At 37.6% G+C, this 22,604-nt stretch overlaps 1 long non-coding RNA gene across 1 annotated transcript; it reads left to right on the forward strand.

The window, feature by feature from the left end:
- Positions 1-5,853: 5,853 nt before the first annotated feature.
- LOC131195778 (uncharacterized) lies at positions 5,854-21,761 on the forward strand. The gene is made up of 3 exons (XR_009154539.1): positions 5,854-6,093; positions 8,068-8,175; positions 18,351-21,761. It is a non-coding gene; the product is annotated as an uncharacterized LOC131195778 (long non-coding RNA).
- Positions 21,762-22,604: the final 843 nt, after the last annotated feature.

The following is a 22,604-nucleotide window of genomic DNA, read 5'->3' on the forward strand; positions in this document are numbered from 1 at the left end:
AAGACTTGTTTCACAGATATCCAGTTACGTATTCCCCACCAGATAACCTGTACATATCATTGTTGTTGCCTAAATGAGGAATTTTGTGTTTGTTTCTATTACATCTTATTCTGTTATTTCTATCCCATTTCTTTAACTTATCCTGTTTGATCTGGATTTTATTTCTGTACTTTAGGGTATTGGTTAGCCCACTCAATTTTGTACCATTTGTAGCTTTGATAAACGATTCTTCCAGCTCATCATACAAGTCGGTAATAAAAATAATAAAAAGTAGAAGGCTTGATACCTTTGGTGTATCTTTTATGAACACTTTTTGGGACACTTTACCTAGCAATGTATCGAATTTTCATGCCATCTGGCCTGCATTTAACTAGATTGCAGATTGTAAGGTCATAGGATATTTTTGTCAAATTCTCTGCTGAAATGAAGATATATGATGTTTGTGTCATTCCCAAACTTTCCTGTTCTTTAAGGATGACAAATACATTGCCACTTTGAGTTATCCTGAGGATTTTGAGTTATCCTGAGGATTACTACAGATGAAAAATGAAGGATTGCTTTGTTCCTGGAGATTGCTTCTCGCTATCCTCTCACTCTATTTTTAAGGCAGTCAAGAAAGAACGACAGACTACTGCAAAATTCTTATCCCAAACATAATTGGATGGAATTTGCATTGTCTTCTTGGAAACAAGCACGGATCCAAACCCTAAGAACATCACCTTATTAATCCTTAAAATCTCATGCATTAGGTATGCCTTTCTTGTCTTCTTCTTGGGGAGAAAAAGGGGCTAGTAAGGAGAAGGAAGTCAGTGTTAAGCCCCAGGTTATAATACTTTGCATTGTCATGCAGAAGACTTGGGTTTCGTTCCCACCCCTGCTTCTAGTTCCTTGGGTTTGAGTAGAGAACTCTAAAGGAAATGTACTTAGCCCTGGGGGAGAAAGGAGTGCCTTGCATTGATCAGCAATGAGTAAACACCCCAGACAGTTGATTAAGAAGTAATAAATGGTTGCCACAGCCTTAAAGGTGTGGTATGAAAGAGAAGGGGAGAAGGAGAGTCTCCTGGGAAGGCAACTGGTGTGTACAAGCCCTTGACAGATAATTGATGACATTGAAGTCTCAAGACACTAAGTTAAAAGTTAGTTTCAGCTTTGGATCACATGACCAATCTAATTAAGATGAACTTGGGATAAATACCGAGGTGTTCTGAGAAGATTATGTGATGCATGCAAGTAGGTTATGAACAATGAGAAACTGCTTGTGTGGTCCAAATACTCATGCAGTTTTAGAGAGAGAGGACTGAGATTAGAAGTCTGCTAGAAGTCAAGAATTAACATGAAGAACGTTGTAAATTGTGGCAGGTGCTTCCACTGGGAATTCTTATAGATTCTTGGAGATGTTATCTGAATAGATCTGGGAAGGCCCATACTTTATATTAACAACACCTGAAACACTACATTATTATCAATTCACAATGACACACCAGGAGCAGGTCACCAGGATCTTGCCTAGAAAATATTCCAGTCTTCTGGATTACTTCTGGATAGTTTAGTCATCCAAGAAATAAACATAAACACACTTTATTTCTGTGCAAGATTCAGCCAGCTGAACGTAACCCAAGCAATATCAATACATGGGGAATACAGTTTTAACAACTGCATTCTGAAGTAAATGAGTAAAGTAATCTGAATCTACTTCAGTTTAACTGAATCCTATACTAAATTACTCCAGAGCATTGATTCTCAAAAAAAAAAAAAAGACAAAAGTTCTACTCAACTTCTATATAGACTAAGTACTTAGACTTAGTATGAAGGATCATTAAACATTGTTCATTGTTGTTGTTTTTTAAAAAAATACCATGTTTCTCCAAAAAGAAGGCTGGGTCTTATTTTCTTTTGATCCCCGAAAAAACAGCTAGGCCTTCTTAGAATAGAATAGAATAGAATAGAATAGAATAGAATAGAATAGAATAGAATAGAATTCTTTATTGGCCAAGTGTGATTCGATATACAAGGAATTTGTCTTGGTGCGTGCGCTCTTGGTGTACATAAAAGAAAAGATACATTCATCAAGAATCATAAGGTACAACACTTAATGATAATCATAGGGAAACAGTCAATATAAATCTTAAGGATACCAGCAACAAGATTACAATCATACAGTCATAAGTGAGAGGAGATGGGTGATAGGAACGATGAGAAGATTAATGATAATGCAGACTTAATAACCAGTTTGACAATGTTGAGGGAATTATTTGTTTAGCAGAGTGATGGCATTCGGGAAAAAACTGTTCTTGTGTCTAGTTGTTCTAGTGTGCAGTGCTCTATAGCGTCGTTTTGAGGGTAGGAGTTGAAACAGTTTATGTCCAGGATGTGAGGGGTATGTTAATATTTTCACAGCCTTCTTTTTGATTCGTGCAGTATATAGGTCCTCAATGGAAGGCAGCTTGGTAGTAATTGTTTTTTCTGCAGGTCTAATGATCCTCTGAAGTCTGTGTCTGTCTTGTTGGGTTGCAGAACCACACCAGACAGTTATAGAGGTGCAGATGACAGACTAATAATTCCTCTGTAGAATTGGATCAGCAGCTCCTTGGGCAGTTTGAGCTTTCTGAGTTGGCGCAGAAAGAATATTCTTTGTTTTTGATGTTGGGTGTCCATTTTAGGTCGTGAGATATGATAGAACCTAGAAATTTGAAGGTCTCTACTGTTGATACTGTGTTGTCTAGTATTGTAAGTAGTATTATTATGGGAGGGTTTCTCCTAAAATCCACCACCATTTCTACGGTTTTGAGTTGTTCAGTTCCAGATTGTTCCAGTCGCACCACGAGGCTAGTTGTTCATCCTCCCGTCTATATGCAGATTCATCATTGTCTCGGATGAGACTGATCACTGTTGTGTCATCTGCAAACTTCAATAGTTTAACAGATGGATGGAGGGTTTTAATTTTTGGAGGGTTCTAATTACTGACTCATCTCGTGGTGGTGGCACTGACAGCTCTGCCCAACAGGAGCCCACTGCTGGCCCACTTCTTCTGCGGCTGCTTGCCGCCACTCGCATGCATCGCCCTGGCCTCCTTTTTGCCTTCAGATGCCTGCCAGAAGGCATCTGCAGCTGATAACAGAGATCCAAAGGTCTACTATCGGCTGCAGATGCCTTCCAGCAGGCATCTGAAGGCAAAATGGAGGCCAGGGTGATGCGTGCGAGTGGCTGTGCAAGTAGCCACAGAAGAAGTGGCTGCAGAAAAAGGCGAGGCAAATTTGGGGTGTGTGAGGCCTGGTAACTAGGGCAGCTCCACCCCACCATCCCCACCCTTGCTAATTTTTTACCTGTGTGCCTCACTTCACCCCCTCCACCCCAGGGTGGGCAGGGTCTTAATTAGGGCTAATTTTGTGGGTGTGGCTTAATTTGATTGCATGGGCTATCACAGTTTTTCTCTTAAAAGCAATTATAGCCCTATAAGGTCAGTTATGATGAAATTTCTGAAAACTCTTTTCTGGAAAAAAAAAATCTTAAAATGTTTCTCTTTTTGTGTCACTTTCCACCCTGTCTAGTAAACAAGCATTCTTTACAGAATTTTCACACTTTTTGTGACTCCAGTAAGTTGCCCTATATTCGCTGAGTTCCTTATCTGGTTAATGCTTGGAATTATCTTCAATCAGGGAAATTGTGAGCTATTAATTCTGCACTGGGACAAAAGACCCTAAGCTTTGTCACTGAGAAATATTGGACAGTTTCTCCTCTGCCTGGGAATTTCTCTAATTTCATCACCACTGATAGGAGAATTTTGCGAATTTTGAATTTTTGAGAAGCCATGGGATTTAAATATAGTATCAGCTTTGGATTCCAAACTGTTTTTGGATATATCTAGAGGAAAGAGTTGATACAAGTGTGATTTCTAACTTGCATCAGTTAAAAAATATATGGAACCATGGTGACAAAATGGCAGCCGTGTGAAAAGGTCCTCTCTTCACTGAAGGTCCTCAGTCCCTGTATTTCCAAAGTCTCCTAGCTATTGGTTCTATGCAAGGCAGTTTTTTCACCAAAAGGAATAGCTTTATGCCATAAAGGAAATGAAATTCTTTCCTTTGGAATGAGAGGAACATGATTTTTCTGCCTGTACACATGTGCAGGGACATGTGCTTTCCAGCGTCCAAAGCTGTCATATGAATGTCTCAGAGACATGTATCAAAAGATATATGGATGCTTCATATTAAAACACCTTTTCAAAAGTTTGGATCATCCTATCAGCCATGAATTTTCAAAAAAATCATTGACAAAACTGCTGTGGTGGCCACTGTTTAAAACAGCATCCCTCCTGAGGTCAAACTTGCCTCAACCCCTTTTTTTAAAAAAATTTGTCACAACATTATATACAAGCACATACAGTGAAAGGAAACAATAGGACAGGAAGGGTAGGCACTTTTGTGCACTTATGCATGCCCCTTATAGTCCTTTTAGGAATAGGGTGAGGTCAATGGTAGACAGTTTTTGATTAAAGCTTTTGGGAGTTTGAGAAGAGACCGCAAAATCAGGTAGTGTATTCCAAGCATTAACAACTCTGTTACAAAAGTCATATTTTCTGCAATCAAGATTGAAATGGTTAACATTAAGTTTGAATCTATTGTTTGCTCTTGTATTATTATGATTGAAGCTGAAATAGTCTTTAACAGGAAGGACATTGCAATAGATGATTCTGTGTGTTAAACACAGATCTTGTCGGAATCGGCGGAGTTCTAAATTTTCTAATCCCAGGATTTCAAATCTGGTGGTATAAGGTATTTAGTTGTTTTCAGAAGAGCTGAGAACTCTTCTTGTAAAATATTTCTCGACTCGTTCAATTGTATTAATGTCAGAGATGTGGTATGGGTACAATACTTGGCTGGGCCATCAGAGTCTGTGGCCCTAATTGTGATGGTGAACACAATTTGCTACATTGACTGTGGGATGTTGTAAATGTTGTCAGCTGCTATTTTGTGTTATTTCAGTTGATCATTTTGGCTGTGTTTTTATTCTGTTTTCGGATTCAATCTGAGTGAGCTACTAGGACCAGAGGTTTTGTCTTCCAAGCTTTCAGACTCATGCTGGAGCTCATCCTCGGGGAACTTCTCTCTCTTCAGAATGTGGCTTTGGGCATAGTATTTGTGTGGTGCTTTATTGCGTGTGGCTTTTTAGTTATTGATTGGAGTGTTGATGACTGTTTATTAAGTCATTGGCTATTGTTTCCTTTTTTTTGCCAAGTTCTCAGATCCTGATAAATTGATAGTAAATCAGCACTCCTGTTGACTGACAAGAGTTTTTCAGAGTCAGGTATATGAGGCGGGCAAAGTTTATTGAATAAATTAATAAAATAAATATTATTAAATAAATAAATAAAATATTTTCTGGCCTTCCTTTGTGGGTGGGAAAAAGACATGTTTATGAATAACAATATTATTCCCAACAAGAAGAAATGAATGGGATGTGCAAGAACTGGATGCTCTTTCTTTGTCCTTTTATTACTTTCCTATTTAATGGTTTCTTTGTCATTCCTTTCCTCGGCTGCTCCTTTAGTATACTAAACTTCTTTTGGCTTTCCCTGAATATTGAGCTCAGAAGCATATTCATTTAGGTACAGGAAAAAAGGAAATCAAAGATATCTAGAACGAAGATTGGTATTGGTTAGACCAAGGTTTCTCAATTTCGGTGGCTTTAAGGGGTGGAGAAACACTGGTTTAGACCCTCCTTAATTTTCATACATACAATCAGGGTATATGGTATTAACCCACCATGTTTAATTGACCTTACTGCTTCTCGTCTGCCTCTGAGGCTGGTTGGTAAGATTCCATTCAAAGGCATGAAAGCTAAGTATGGGTGCGCCAGGCAAGGTCATTTCCCAACCTTATTCTTAGCTTCCTTGTATGTATCGCTAGTGTCAGATTATTCATATTACTTAACTTGGTGATTATTGGGAAGTGAAGGTCACAGGTGCGGGAGGGGTGCAAAGGGATAAGTGGATTGTTCTCTCCCCCTTTACCTTTTGTCTGTAAACAAGCATCTCTTCTTTAAAAATGATACAGCAGGATTGAGGCTTGGTTGGACTCCATCCAGTTCTTTGAGGTGAGTATACGACAGGAAACAACGCACCAAAGACCTGACAAATAATACTTGCTAGCATTTTCTTCCCAGTTGGATCCCGTCATCTTTTACAATGGAGCTCTTGATTCACTGTAAACAGAGTCCAATTATACCTGACCAGGAAAAAGGAAGGACAGGTGCTAGTTTCACACAGAGCGTTGTTCAGGGACAGTTTAGCCAAAAGATGGATTGGCTTCCTTTGCATTTGATGTAATCCTCTTTGAGCTACATGTCTATTTAGAAAAAATAAATATGAGTACGTATTTAACATATTTTTGCCCTGCCTGTCTCCCTAGGTGATAACTGTCAAAGTCAGGCTGATTCTTAAATACTTTTATTTATTACAACCCTGTTAAGTTAGTCAGCCAGAAATGTTATGACCTGGACAAGAATAACTCAGAGAGTTTCATGTCCAAACAACAATTCTGACAATTAGGATCAATTCTGACAATTAGGATCAATTTCCTAATCCATGAATAGTGTGATATAGATATTAGCAGCATGGAGCCCACAGATTCAATTCATTCCTTTGATAGGTATTAACTGGAATTTTATTCTTTACAGATAAGGAACAGAGTAGATAATAGATGATAGAAAATTAGACATGAAGGATAGATAGATAGATAGATAGATAGATAGATAGATAGATAGATAGATAGATAGATAGATAGATAGATGATAGATAGATAGATAGATAGATAGATCAAAGTTCATAAATCTATCTATAGATCTGATAAATAGATGATAAATGATAGATAGATAGATAGATAGATAGATAGATAGATAGATAGATAGATAGATCATAGTTCGTAAATCTATCTATAGATCTGATAGATAGATGATAAATGATAGATAGATAGATAGATAGATAGATAGATAGATAGATAGATAGATAGATAGATAGATAGATAGATAGATAGATAGATAGATACTTTAACAAGTACTAGCTGGTATCTTATTACTTATTACTTACAGAGAAGGAATAAAGGAGACAAAGAGAGAGAAAAAGAGAGAGGGAGCGGTAGGGTAATAGCTAGCACAACTGTCTTGGCATGCAAGAACAAAAGGCTGTGGTGATTTCTCCGAAAAGTTGTTCTCACCTTGTTAATTCCTGAATTTGGAAATGAGGACTATCTGAATAAATCCTCATGTCTGATATGACAGCCGGGCTATGAAATCTGCAGCAGATGCTCTTACCAAAGGAGTTCTACAATCCCTTTGTAATTCTGGGATATCAATTCTATTAATCTAGCATTGGGTTAGATCCGTTTTAGATCAGCTGTTGTATAATTTTGACAGTGTTCCTGCCATTCCTCTCCCGTCACTTTTTTTTTCTTCCAAAAAATTACTGAGAATCTAATGAGATTCCAGCACGTGAAACCATCTGAGTTCTTGTTTTGAAAGTATCACAGTGTTAAGCTGCACACACGCAATCATCCAAGATGTTAGTGTTCTTGTATAAAATCTTGCAAAATTTTGATACCTTATGAGAGTTTATCCATTTTTATTTTTGTGGCATTCAGGGTAGCTTTTGAAGATCAAGCAGGCAACTGTAGATGGAGGTTGCTAATTCTTTTGTGTGTGTGTGTGTGTTTAGTGGCAAGCAAATGGCACAACAGCACAAAACTGATGTCCAAAAATAAAGTTCTTGGAATTAAAATGCTTACCCCGACAGGTACAGAATTAGTGCTACCACCACACATTATTCTATTTTGTCTCATTTAAATCTACCCCAAATACAGAGTTTTCCCTATAGCTTGCCATGTTTTCCCTCTACAGTTTTTGTGATCATCCCAGCAACACAGTTTGCTATCCACTATATGCAGCGTTGTATGCAGTGCTCTTGAATATACATTGTGTTTTACATATCTTGTATTTTCTACATGCATGTAATTTCTTTGCAACTTCCCTCAGAGGCAAATAAAAATAAAACATTTTTTTTTTTTACAAAAATAGCTTATATTTTATAGGTGTATAAAATATTAGCAGACACATATCACCTTTCTAAAAAATGAATGGAATTATTTGTTTATCAAAGAAAAAGCTACTTGACCTAAATCAGGGGTAGGTATGAAAATTCAGACTCCAGATATTATTAAACTACAACTCCCAGAATTCCTTCCTCTTGACCATGATGTCAAGAGTTATGGCTTCTCTGTGCCTGAGGGGCAACAGGTTCTCCCTCCTTTTTGGCACAAGGAGAATAAGTATCTATGAATGCATTCTCCCTTGTTCTTTGATGCATCTTTCAGCACCAATGAAGGATGACATATAATTCCCTCTGAAGCCGAGTTCAAATAATTTGTCATCGTAAAGTGCTTTAAGTGTTTCCACTTTTATGTTCTAATTATTATTGTTTATTTTATTCTGGCAGCATCCTGACTGAAATGGAACTTCAGTATAATTTAATATAATCACATTCCTTTGGGCGCATACTTTATTGTGACGCCAGATAAAGTTATATTGGGTTTTGCTGGCCACGTACCGAATGAGCTTCATTGCTTAAACCTCCTGTGGGAATAAGTATGTAATTTCTTTCTAAACATCATTCAAAATTCTTCAAAGACTTCATGACGTGACCTTTTCCACATGTCCCTTTCAGGACTGTGTTTGCAATTAAATGTGGCAAGCTTTGTACAATGAACATTTCATACTATAGGACGAGGTCAAGCAGCCCGAAATTTAAGAGTAGTGATTGGCTGCAATTGACACAAATTGATGGAAATTGTTTGTAGTGGTGCTTGCCTAGAACAAATTATTTACTGGATAACTCTCCAGGTGATTGAGTTATCTTTAATAACAGTTTCATGGTCCAACCCAGAGACTATATCTGGGGATATAGTAATAAAACAAACAAAATAGAGCTCCATTGAACTGTGGTGAGGAAGATGTATTGGTTGCAGGATAACAGCAGAATTCTTTCTTTCCTTTTTGATAATGGAGCTGCATGCAAGCAAACTAGGGGCGGGTTTCAAAACCCGTCACTACTGGTTTGCTTGCGGGCATGCGCAAAAGCATCTCGGTGGGTGGGTGGAGCCTCCTGCCACCGCTACCAGTTCGCCCGATCTGGGTCGAACTGGCAGCAACCCATCACTGATGCAAACTATCTGTTTTAGAAATCTTCCCAATGACTTGGAATCAGGGGTGAAATGTAAAATTTGTTACTACTGGTTCTTTGGGCCTGGCTTGGTGAGGGGGTAATGTGACTGGGTGGGTATGGCCAACTTTTTTTTTTTTTTTACTTTTAAAAGCATTTTTTCTACAACCTCTTTGGCCGAAGAGGCTGTAGAAAAAATGTTTCTAAAGGGTTCTGATGATCCCAGCTGAACCGCACGATCATCAGAGGCTATTTTTTTCACTTTTAAAAGCATTTTTTCGGCGGAAGAAAAAATGCTTTTAAAAGTAAAAAAAAACCTGATGATCACGTGGCTCAGCTTGGCATGGGGGGGCAGTGTTTTTGCTACCGGTTCTCCGAACCACCTGGTGCCATCACTACAGGATCAGGCGATCCGGTCCGAACCGGGAGCATTTCACTCCTGCTTGGAATCCAAATAGATCCCGGAGCATCCTTTTGAGATCCCTAAAACAACTTGATCCTTTCCTCAACTTAGTTGCCCTTTACAATCAGAGTTTCACCTTTTAAAATGACTATGATGGCTGGGGAATCCCATACCAGTACCCAGGTTGCAGTACACTGTCCTAGAAATTTGTCTTTAGATTAAGATCTTATTTAGGAGAAGTGAGTCTGTGAAATTTATGTTAACATGAACTAGCCAAACTCAAAGATCCATGCAGTCCTTAATTTGGTTGGTGATGGTTCTGAGATGGATCAAGTCTACATCTAGCCACCAAAGCTGGAAAATTATTATTTTTTTCCCAATCCCATTTTCGAATCTTCACGAAGAGGGCACATTGAAAGCGAGATCTAAAAGGTTTAGCTGGCTTCCGGTAACATAACTGGATTTGTACTAGAATCGTGGAAGAGATTGTATTACACATTCATTAGTTAGATTATTAGATAGATTTATACACATGAAGCTGTTTAAAAATAAATTCATTTTTGGCTCTTGGGACAATGTCGGTCAATTTAATCAATTTTAATCCATCTCTAATGGAATCATGCTATGTTGAGAGAGAAAATAGTAAAGAAGCTTTGAATGAAAGGCAATTGCAAATTTGTTACAGATCTTCAATATTATAACACTCTGAATCAATATTTTGAAGGAAAACAATACTTTATTATATAGATATAATAAATTAAGATCTGTTGGTAGACAACTGATTGCCCTTTCATCCTGTTTATATTTTTCTGTATTTAGATGTCTGATGCCCTCCTAATCAATGTTGACATAAACTTCTGTTTGCTTAAATATATAAGCATACTTAGACTTAGAATAACTTTATTGCCACTTTAAATGTATACTAATCGGCATACATTAAAATGAAATTTCATTACATACAGATTCTTAAAAGGTTATCACCTCCAATATACACTACATAAACATGAATAAATAAATAAATAAATTGAATGAATGAATGAATGAATAAAGTAGAGTAGAGTAGAGTAGAGTAGAGTAGAGTAGAATAGAATAGAATAGAATAGAATAGAATAGAATAGAATAGAATAGAATAGAATAGAATAGAATAGAATAGAATAGATTTTTTTATTGGCCAAGTGTGATTGAACACACAAGGAATTTGTCTTGGTGCATATGCTCTCAGTGTATCCATGTACCCACATAGCCACATATATTACATGACATAGAGAAACAACACAATCTACTCCAGATGTATACATGTACATGGTGAGGAAAAACAAATTTTGTGAGTTTACAGTTTCTTCTCTTGTGGACTGTTGTGGCCTCTTTTAGCTGGTCATTTCTAGGTTCAAAGGAAGATGTTCTTGATGGGAAACCAGTTATCAAAAGTGATGCTTGGGAAACATACATTTGCAATAATTATAGTTTGGCTATTTATAGCTTGACTAATAGAATATAGGTAGAATATCTGCATCTGTGATCTTAACAATTATTGTATTTCTCTGCTTTATTCCCATCCCACTGTCTCTATCACTTAGGAAAATGAGGTATATTCAGGAAGATGCTGAGCTGATGTTTGATCTTGAACATAATCTGTGCTATGCATTGAATGGGGATAATGAACGTTTATGCCTGATAACTTGATAGTCTAGTGGTCTGAAAGCAAAGATTAGAAACACAAAAGATGAGCTGTGCTTCTGTTCTCAGCTCAGTTTTAAAGGATCTATTTTAATGGTTTATTAGCCATGAGATTACATTTCTAAAATTGGCCTAGAATTTAAGTAACATGTTGAGGCTAAAGCTTGCACTGTGTCTTTTGTGGCATGCCAAGGGCTACATTCAAAGAATTGATGTGGTCTGCAAAACTGGATATGATTAAAAGAGGAAAACCATAAAATGTGGATAAATAGAATAATATTAAATAATATGTTTGGCCACCAGCAGTGTCCTAAAGTGGAACAGCAAGCTGTGAAAGCCTCAACTATCAAAGAAAGATAATCTCAGTTTTTGGTGGCTAGTGCCTGCTTAGATATATCAAATATATATGATAATATCAAATATAGATTCACCACAGTTGTTCACAGTTCATTAATTTACTTAGCCTGAAAATGAATTGTTGTGATAAATAACCCCAAAATCTGTTCATAGAAAAGATATTTTCATACGGTAATATTGTCACAACCAAATGACAAGAAATGCCATTATTTACTGCCTTTAAATTTATTGGAAGCATTTTTTTTTCTTTTATGGTGGGAAACAGAGCCAGACAAATTTAAGGGTGGATATTTACAAATTACTTGATTGATTTCTTTGGACCAATAAAAAAAATGCTCAAATACTTACCAAAGGCAAAAATAAAAAGAGGAGGGGAAAGGAAAGAGGAAGAGAGGAGAGGAGAGGGGAGGGGAGGGGAGGGGAGACCTGCGAATGATTCACCATATAATTGTCTTGAAATCATATTTTTTCCAGATTCACCGTACAACTGTCTTGAAATCATATTTTTCCAGGGAATTGTTTCTTGTTTGTATCATTTTCCTAGGCCAGTTGACCACAGCTCCTAATACCAATTTCAGTTAGTCCTCGTTCATACTTAAATTGTTGAGGAAATGGTCTCAGGTACATTTCATATTCTTTTCTTAAGGGGAAAAAATATTAATTGAAAAATTTTCTATATTCAAGAAGGTGCATTCTGATATTCAAGACACATATATGAGACACCTGGCAAAAATGATACAATATTAAGAATTCAGTGATCCAGGAAGGAAAGTTTATCAGCTTATACAAGATGGCAAGAAAGTTAAAAAGGAAAAGAGGCTCCTAAATCAAGTTTGACTTCTGTTTTCCTTAGAAAAGTTTTGCCATTGCCTTTTCTTTTCTTTTTTCTTTTTTTCTTTTTTTTTCTTTTTTTTTTTTTCTTTTTTTTTCTTTTTTTTGGGGGGGGGCAATGTTTTAACTTCCCTGCTGCCTTGGGATTCCTTAGAAAAATATTTCTCAATCTTAGTAACTTTAAGATGTGTGGATGTTAACTCCTAGAATTTCTCAGCCAGCATTATGGACAAGGAATTCTGGGAGTTGGAGTTCACCCATCCTAAAGTTGGATAGTTTAAGAAACTGCCCTAGAAGTTTCCCATTTAAGAGCCCCAACTCTACTGAACTTTTAAGTTCAGGCAAGATTCACTGCTGAGAAGAAGGAAGGGAGGGAGGGAGGGAGGGAGGGAGGGAGGGAGGGAGGGAGGGAGGACTTTGCTAACTCATAAGCTAATCAGCTACCCCTTATTTTATTTTCCATATTTGCCAAATATCATTATTTCCTTGAGCTAAACATGGTTTTCTTTTTCGTGTGCTTTAGAGTCAGTCTTCATTCCTAGCATCTACATAAACAAGTCCATAAAGTTTTCATAGTGACATTTTCAAAAGTGACTCACCATTGCCTTCTTCCTAGGAATGAGAGAGGGGGACTGTATCAAAGTTATGCAGCTGGCTTTGTGCCTACGACAGTTTCTAGCCTAATTCTTTAAACCATTAAATTACACTGGTGTCTATCCTGTATTCACCCATTGCTCAGTGACAAAGTGGTAGGAAAGAATATTGGGGTGTTCTGTTTACATCATTAATTTTTTAGAAAAGAACTGTTCGGTAATATATTTGGCATTTTGTCGGTCTTAAATAGGTCATCTTCCCAGAAGATGATACACAAAAGACAATAAGTCACTTTTTTGAACCTGACATTTCCAGGTATGTTTGACTACAATTCCCATAATGTCATGATCCTATGACCACGAGTTTAGTACTATCCCTATACTGTAGTTCAATCTATATTCTTTAACCTGGCTACCACCAAAAATGTTGGGACTGCAACTCTCAAAATTCCCAGGAACGATGAGTAAAGGAATCAGGATGAAAAAAAGCTACTGTAAGCGATGAAAGCGGAAGTTAAATAGGAATGTTTGGATCCATAGGAGACTGGAGGCTAATGCATACAATGAACAGTTGCAGGAACTGGGCATGGCTAGTCTAGTGAAGAGAAGGATCAGGGGAGACATGATAGCAGTGTTACAGTATTTGAGGGGCTGCCATAGAGAGGAGGGGTTCAAGCTATTTTCCAAAACACGTGAAGGTCAGACAAGGAATAATGGATGGAAACTGAACAAGGAGAGATTCAACCTGGAAATAAGGAGAAATTTTCTGATGGTGAGAGCAATCAACCAAATGGAACAGCTTGCCTTCAGAAGTTGTGAGAGCTTCATCACTGCAGGCTTTCAAGAAGAGAATGAACTGCCATCTGTCAAAAATGGTGTAGGGCCTGCTTGGGCAGGGGGTTGGACTAGATGACCTACAAAGTCCCTTTCAACTCTGTTAAACTGTTAAACCTCCAATAAACATCTAGTCATCTTTATGGTCTACATTATTAGGATAAGGTCCAAGTGATGCAAGACAATGATAGACCAGAAAATATGTTTATGTTTGGCAAGATTTTAGGGAAGTAGAAGAAGGAAAAGCAATGGGGTTTAAAAGAATACTGGATGTCATTGGAATAGCTACAGATTATTACTAAAATCAGATCAAAATGGCAAGCATTTGGCCATGTGATCACCAAAAACTGAACTTGACACACTTAACTAACTATTCAAATTTGATACTTCTTTTGCTTGGAATCTGGCTAAAATACAGTAGAACCTTTTAATAATCTACAGTTAAAAGTGTCTCCTCACATATTGAATATTGCTACACACATCTAATCCACATTGTTGCTATATTTAAACTGCCTGAGAATCTTTTTCCAAGTATAGAAACTGCTTTCATTTTTTGACATAGAAATTTCCCCATCAGAGACTTCTATAACATAAATTTCTCTGTTTTTTAAAAAAATATAATTACCACTGTTAATTCTTAACAGCTTCCTTCAAGAAACTTTTGTTTCCCTGATATATTTTTTTTTGTTCTTTTGCTTACTGAGAAAAGACAAGTATCAGCCAGATTTCATTCGACAGAGGTTTCCAATCCTAACTCAGGAGAACTGGTGGTAAAATTATTTTTATATTCCTATGCTTAACTGCACTTCATTCCAAGGTAAAATGAAATAAATCACTTCCATACACCTGTTCAGATGTTAAAGAGAAATAATCTAAAGATTGGTAGGAAAAGGAATGATTTCCTAGTGGTATTGCTACAACATTTCCATATAAAGTTGATAAATAAATAATAGGGGTTTTTTTAAAAAAAGTTTTATATACAGTCATTGGGGTTTTTTTAAATTAATTGTTATAAAGTCCCTTATTTTGTGAGATGGATGGCCATATGATTTGATAAATAAATATTTCTCAAATGCAAATTCAAACTGTTTTACAAGACTCCTGCTTTGATCCAGACAGCTGTGACTCAGATCAGTTCAGTTTCGGATTGAGGACTCATCAGAACCTGATGCATAATCCGGTTTAGACTTCTGTTGATTCCAAGTTTTGAACTCTTCTGGGAACAGGTACTTGGGAAAGTGTCTTGGCAGAAACTATTAGAATATTGGCAGTGTGATGTGTGAGTGGGTGCACCTTCAAAAACCTGTAAGTCCTGTATGACTAGAGTTGACAGGGTTTTCAAAATTAAAAGTGCCTATCGACACCCCCAAATGATTAATTGATTATCTACCTCAGCTCTTTCACCAGTTGGTTATAATGTTCGTGTAGGATGGGATTCTCCCCCATCTATTTCATGATCTTGTCCCTGAGTGATCACTGAATCATTTTAAATCTACCCCACCAACTGATTGTATTAGTCCCGGAGAAACTCATCCCCCCCCACCCCCATTGGTCCAACTCAACAACTGGAGAAATGTGTGCTATTATATGTGGAGTTTATGTTTGTGAACAGTATTGCAAGGATATCAAAATCTGAAGGGGAGTGACGTTAGCCACATTTCATCTTACATTATCCTGCTTCTAGTTGCCATTCTCCTGTGAATCCCACATTTCTCTTGATTAATTCTATCTTTCCCCCAATTCCTGAAACTTTTACTGTCATAATATTGCTCCAAGATATTAATCACAGCTCAGAGCCAATACAGTGTATTTTGGAGAATAAATGAGATACTAGAAATGCTAGGAAAAAACAATATTCAGGCTAGTTAGTTAGTTACCTATTTTATATACAGATAGTCCTCAACTTACAATCACAACTGAGCCCAAAATTTATGTTGCTAAGCAAGACATTTATTGAGTTTTGCCCCATTTTATGACCTTTCTTGCCACAGTGATTAAATCAATCACTGCAGTGATTAAGTTAATAACATGGTTGGTAGGGAATGTGGCTTTGCTTGTCAGAAGATTGCAAAAGGGGATCATATGACCCTGGGACACTGCAACTGTCATAAATAGGAACCATTTGCCAAGCATCTAAATTTTGATTGTGTGACCATGGGGAGGGGATACTGTGACGGTCATAAGTGTGAAAATGGTTATAAGTCACTTTTTTCAGTGCTATTGTAACTTTGAACAGTCACTAAATGAACCGTTGTAAGTCAAGGACTACTTGTCACTGTTTAGGGCAGGAGTGTCAAACTTGATTTCATTGAGGGCCACATCAGGGTTGTGTTTGACCTCTGAGGGACGGGGGGAAGGCAGCTTAGCCAGGGGTGAGCATGGCCAGCTTGATGTCGCTCGTGTCAGAGGCTCCATTTTTGCTGGCTTCACCTCACCTCTTTTGCTGTTTCCAGGTCGTCCCCATAGGCCAGATCTAAGCACCCCACGGGCCAAATCTGGCCCACGGGTCTTGAGTTTGCTCTGGTTTAGGGCAACAATTTTGAGAATGAAACTGTTCTTTCTGGAAAAGGTATATGAGGCAGTTGTGCTGTGCACCTACTGGCAAGTGGGTATGAAACTATTTCTTTTGCTTGCTTCATAATATCTATTCAGAGAGGAGATAATACTATGTGAATAAGATAATAATATATGAAATAATACCCCTTTTTCATTCTGAAGCTCCGAAGCCTCTTCATGTCATCTCAACCTCCCACTATCATTTGATAAATAATTTTATGAACTGATCTTCCCTAGCCACCATTTTATGCAATAATAAACTTTAGATTTACTGAGATTCCACAGTAAATGCCACAGATTCTCTGATGCCCTATCATGGTGAACAGCAGGCTTTTGGGAGTTTTCTGCATTTGTTGGTAGTTTAAAAACCAACCTTTCATTTCAACCACCAGCATCAGAGGAAATATTTTGTAAACCACCAGAGAAACATAAAGAAATGTGTATGGATAAATAGACTGTGGGCATCAGGGGGAACAATATATATATACATTTAAAAAAAACCTGTAGTGTTTTTTTTGGTGAATTATTGAATGCTCCTAGGACTGTAGTTGAGCAAATTCAGTAGTTAATAAATCTGAGCAGTGCAGAATAAAGATCAGCTCCTCTGGCAAAGCATGGAGTCTTTTGGATTTTCCCTGATCACAGAGTTTCTAAAAATGAAAGACTGGGAGACAATGAGATGGATCTCTAAAAAAAACACCACCTCTCTCTTATAACTACAGAGAGCAAAGGGGGATTTTATGATAACTACAAAGAGCAAAGAGGGATTTTATCACAAGAACTGTGCTAATTATTTGGCAGACCTTATTATCACCAATTCTGATAGTCTCACTCCTTTTCTTCCTATGAAGTCTTCTTAAATTTATTTATTTTTATTTAGTTAGTTAGTTTGTCAAAGATATGAAGATATGAAGAATGATTGCAGGAACTGGGTATGTCTAGTTTAAAAGAAGGACTAGGGGAGACATGATAGCAGTGTTCCAATATCTCAGGGGTTGCCACAAAGAAGAGGGTGTAAAACTATTCTCCAAAGCACCTGAGGGTAGAACAAGAAGCAATGGGTGGAAACTAATCAAGGAGAGAAGCAAATTAGAACGAAGGAGAAATTTCCTGACAGTTAGAACAATTAATCAGTGGAACAACTTGCCTGCAGAAGTTGTGAATGCTCCAACACTGGAATTTTTTAAGAAAATTTGGATAACCATTTGTCTGAAGTGGTGTAAGGTTTCCTGCCTGGGCAGGGGGTTGGACTAGAAACCTCCAAGGTCCCTTCCAACTCTGTTATTATTATTATTATAACAGGTATAAGTATAAACATAAATATGAACATAGTAAATGGGTACAAATAAATGGAGATAGTAGGACAGGGACAGTAGGCACACCCCTTACAGACTTCTAAGGAATGGGGTGAGGTCTACAGTAGACAGTCTAAGGTTAAAGTTATGGGTGTTTGGGGATATAACAACAGAGTCAGGTAGTGCATTCCAGGCATTGACCACTCAGTTACTGAAGACATATTTTCTGCAATCGAGTTTGGAGTGGTTTACCTTCAGTTTGTATCTATTGTGTGCTCTTTTAGATTAGCAGAATTCTAGTGAGGGGCCTATTTAAATTGAGGGGGGATATTAAAACAACATGGTTCCATGAAATTAAATAATGTGATCAGAACGATAGAGGAAAATGGGAAGAGGCCCACCGAAGAAGGATTTGTTTACAGGAGCTTAGTTGCACCCACAAACATGAAGAAGCTCAAGGGGATGTTGCAATGACTGCAATTTGACCTTGTGAAAGAAGTTCCAGGTGGGAAATCACGTTAGGAAGATTCAAGACAGAATGGATTCCTACATTGTCCCTTGGCAGTATTTATCATTCCTGTCACTCTTGGTTCCAGATGAACAACAAAGAGGAACAACTTATCTTTGTTTTTCCCAGACAACCAACTAAAGTCTTCTCACCCAGCTTCTGATGCCATTTCTGACTGGAGAATCCCCTGCTAACAAATTGCCACTATACAAACTGTATACAGTACTGCTTCTTACAGTTCAACACAACTCTGCAGAAAAATAAACTCAATCTTTGGGAGACCCAGAATTTGAACTGAGTACATCAGACATATTTACTCAACCCTGGATAAATAAAAGTATATTTTGAACTATCTCATTCTGACTTATGATCTGAGCTTGGAGCAACTATAACAATCCTTTATCTGACTATCTAAGTCCATCAACCCCTCTTTCTTTTGAATCACAGTTATCTTTCAGGTGGTTCTTCAACCAGTTGTTCTCTGCTCCTGGGGCTCCTTGAGCCACCTACACATATCCTGTCTGCCAGCAGGTGCATTAAGAGGGAGCGTCTCTGATAGTAGGCCTCTTCTACAATGCAGCACAAAAGTTTGAAGAGGAAAGTACCATCAGCTCCAAAACAGCAAGTTCTGTCAACATAGCAATTAAGCTGTCAACGGTTTTATGTGAATCTCAGTTCATGCTTTTGTTAACCCTTCCTTGTATTTTTTCTATGCTTCTCCTTGCTTGCTGTTTTAATAAGAATTGTGACTCATTGCATTTAATCACTGACAGGATTTTTTAAAAGGAAGAAACTTTATTTTCTCATCTTGTTACATTCCTGTCTATTCTACCCATTGTAAAGACTTGTGTTGCTGTATTTGGTTGTTTAGCAAATGTAACGCATCACACTGTCATGTTTGTGTTTTAGATCATAATAATCTAGCTACCAAAGTATTCATTTCAGAAGTATCAGTTTAAGAAAGGGAAAGGAGGGGGACAGAGAGATTTTTGCATTCAAATGAGGAAGCTGACTTTGTTGTTAAACAGAATTGTATGTTTAAAGATCATTCTTTAAAAAGGCAAGCCAGCCGTTAATATTTTGTTGTTTAAATTTTATTTTCTAGAGAAGAATGAGTCATTTTTTTAAGAAATAAAGAGGTGCCTCTGCAGCTGTAATCAGCATAATCCCAATTATATAACAGATTGTTAACAGAATAACAGAGTTGGAAGGGACCTTGGAGGTCTTCTAGTTGAACCCCCTACTCAAACAGGAAACCCTATACCATTTCAAAAAAATCATTGTCCAATTCCTTCTTAAATCTCCAGTTTTAGAGCAGTCATAACTTCTGGAGGCAAATCATTCCACTGGTTAATTGTTCTAACTGACAGGAAATTCCTCCTGCGTTCTATGTTGGATCTCTCCTTGACTAGTTTCCATCCACAGCTTCTTTTTCCTGCCTTGGAAAATAGGTTGACTTCCTCTTCTTTGTGGCACCCCCTTAGATATTGAAACATGGTTATCATGTCCCCTAGTCAGAGGTGGGTTTCAGCAGGTTCTGACCAGTTCTGGAAAATCGGTAGTGGAAATTTTGAGTAGTTCGGAGAACCGGTAAATACCACCTTTGACTGGCCCCGCCCCCACTATTCTCTGCCTCCCGAGTCCCAGCTGATCGGAAGGAAATGGGGATTTTGCAGTATCCTTCCCCTGGGGTGGGAATGGAGATTTTACAGTATCCTTCCCCTGCCACGCCCACAAGCCATGCCACGCCCACCAAGCAACACGCACAGAACCGGTAGTAAAAAAATTTGAAACTCACCTCTGCCCCTAGTCCTTCTTTTCATTAAACTAGACATCCCCAATTCCAGCAACCATTCTCCATATGTTTTAGCCTCCAGTATTACTGGAGGCTATTGTTGAATGCAAGGCATCCAGGCATTCTGAAAATTGTTCTGAACACTGTATACATAAGATTGGATGACCAGGTCTACATATTCAGAATGTATAAAACTGCTTCTGCTGGAGAAATCTGGGCTTTTAGCATTTAATATAAGTGTCTGAAGGAAGAAGTCCTGTGAAGGTGGGAACCTCCATCTTTTTCCATACTGAATGGATATCTTAACTTACCACAGCAGGTGCTCTGAGGTAAAGTTCTTGCGCTAAATACACCACATTTTCAGCAATAATTGTATCATATGTCTGATGCTGGGTCATGTGTGTTTAATTTAGCCATAATAGCAGTCATATTTTACAGGGGAAGTCCTCTGTTTGAAAGATTGTGCAATCTATGTCTAGTTTGAAGATAAAGAATCCTATAAAGGCATAGGAATAAACATTAAGGTATATATCATTATCTAGCAACTGAATAGTCATCCAGATGAAATCTTTTATACCAAGAAGTGATGTCTTTTATTTCTATTTAAATGAATTATATAATATGATAATCATGGCCTGTAGAATATGTATAGAAATGTCCTTAGCGTATAATACGGTATTTATTTATACATTTACATCTCTTTGTAACTTATGCAAATATAACCCCGATATAACATTAGAACTATATGGGAAAATACTGTGTACTGTATACAAACAATTTTGTAAGAAGAGGAAAAAACAGATACAAGAAATAAAGTGAAAACTAAAGTAAAGCTGTACATGGCAGAAGGATTCCCATACAAAAAATATCTTGGTGAAACCAGTTTGGGAATATAATATGGAGCAGGAAAATAGGCAACAGGAAGTATTGAATGTCTGTGAAATTTTGTCTCCTGTCACTTCTTATTCCAAAATAGGACTTTGGCCAGCCTTACCTCATGTTTCCAGATTTTGTTTTTTCACCTCTGGAGTCCTATACATACCTTTGGGAGACCCACTTTTGAGCACCAGGTTGAAAATTTGACCTTGTCAAATCTAATACATCAAGGAGGAGCTTTGATGTTTAGTTTTAAACTTGTCTAGATCAGTGGTGGGTTGCCCCCAGTTCGGACCGGTTCTATAGAACCAGTAGAAAAACCGGTGGGAGGCTCCACCCACTGATCCGAACGTCATCAAAAGTGATTTGCGCATGCGGGCACGATGCGAACCAGTAGTAAAGGTAAGTAGAACCCACCCCTGGTCTAGATGTTGTTTAAAATTAGCCTACAGGGCTAATCACCATTTTGAATGTCTTAAGGGGTTTTTTTTCCTATTCTTTCTCCGGATATCTGTGTATTTTATGAAATAAGGGAATTGTTAACCCTGAAGTGAACCTGGCTGAGGCCATGTTGGAGGCTTCTGGGTTGCCACACAACAGAGGGAGGGGGGAAATAGCTAAATGGGGGTTTTGTAGCCAAAACAATAAAATTTTCCTGTGGGAACCAAGGACATTCTCACAGGTGAGTGGCCAGAGGTGGAGCGAAGTAACCAAGCAACTGGCCAGCACCTTATTGGACAGCGTGACCAGTGACGTGGGGAGAAAGAGGAAACTTTTACTTTTTAATTAGGTGAAAGCCGCAGGAACTTTCAGAGTTCACTTTCACGAGTTGTGCCAATATGATGTATCCAATAAATTGTTCTTTGAGGAATTTGCCTGCCTCAGAGTTCTACTTTCTATGGGTGCATTACTTGGAATGCTGACAGGACTTTTTTTTAGGGGAGAAGAGATATTTCCAGATAGGAGTTTATAAAAGTTGGGGTTCTCATTATAACTATAGGCTGAAATTACATCCATTTTGAAATGTTAAATTTTGAAAGGTATGCATTGCAACTTCAGACTAGCTCAATGTGCAAAATATAACTTAACTTTCAGGCAGCTTAAATTGAGTAGTCTAGTTCGGTAATCATGAACTTAATAAAATATAAAAACATTTATATACAAAATGTAATGTAATGTAAAAAAATGAAATGGAAGTTTGCACATTAAAAAAAGAAAGGTTAGAGAGTTCAGTTGCACCTGCTGATTCTCCCTAGATACACCTAGAACTCTCAATTGAAGGGGCTAGCTTGTTGTAATGAAATACAATGAAATAAATATGTTTGTATACACAACCTCTGGAGGTGCACAGGTGCACAATAGGCAAGACCATGCATGTGTAAATATAGGTTTCAACCTCCACTCAGTAACAGGAATTCTTTGGGCAAATCACAACTTTTCTCAAATAAATTTCTAAAACTTTTCTAAACAGGGAACTGTTTAAACTGTTTTAAACAGGGAAAAACAATAATATACAAGTAATACACAGCCAAAAAAAACCCCGAACAATCCAGTATTCAACCTTACAGCAAGAGTTTTATGCCAAACCTATAAAAGTGTCTGGGAAAAGAAGAATGTCTTTTCCAGGTACTCAAAAAGCGTTAATGTGTGGATTAGGTGTGCCTGGCATTC

This window comes from Ahaetulla prasina, chromosome 3 (genome assembly GCF_028640845.1).
Source record: "Ahaetulla prasina isolate Xishuangbanna chromosome 3, ASM2864084v1, whole genome shotgun sequence".
NCBI lineage: Eukaryota > Metazoa > Chordata > Lepidosauria > Squamata > Colubridae > Ahaetulla > Ahaetulla prasina.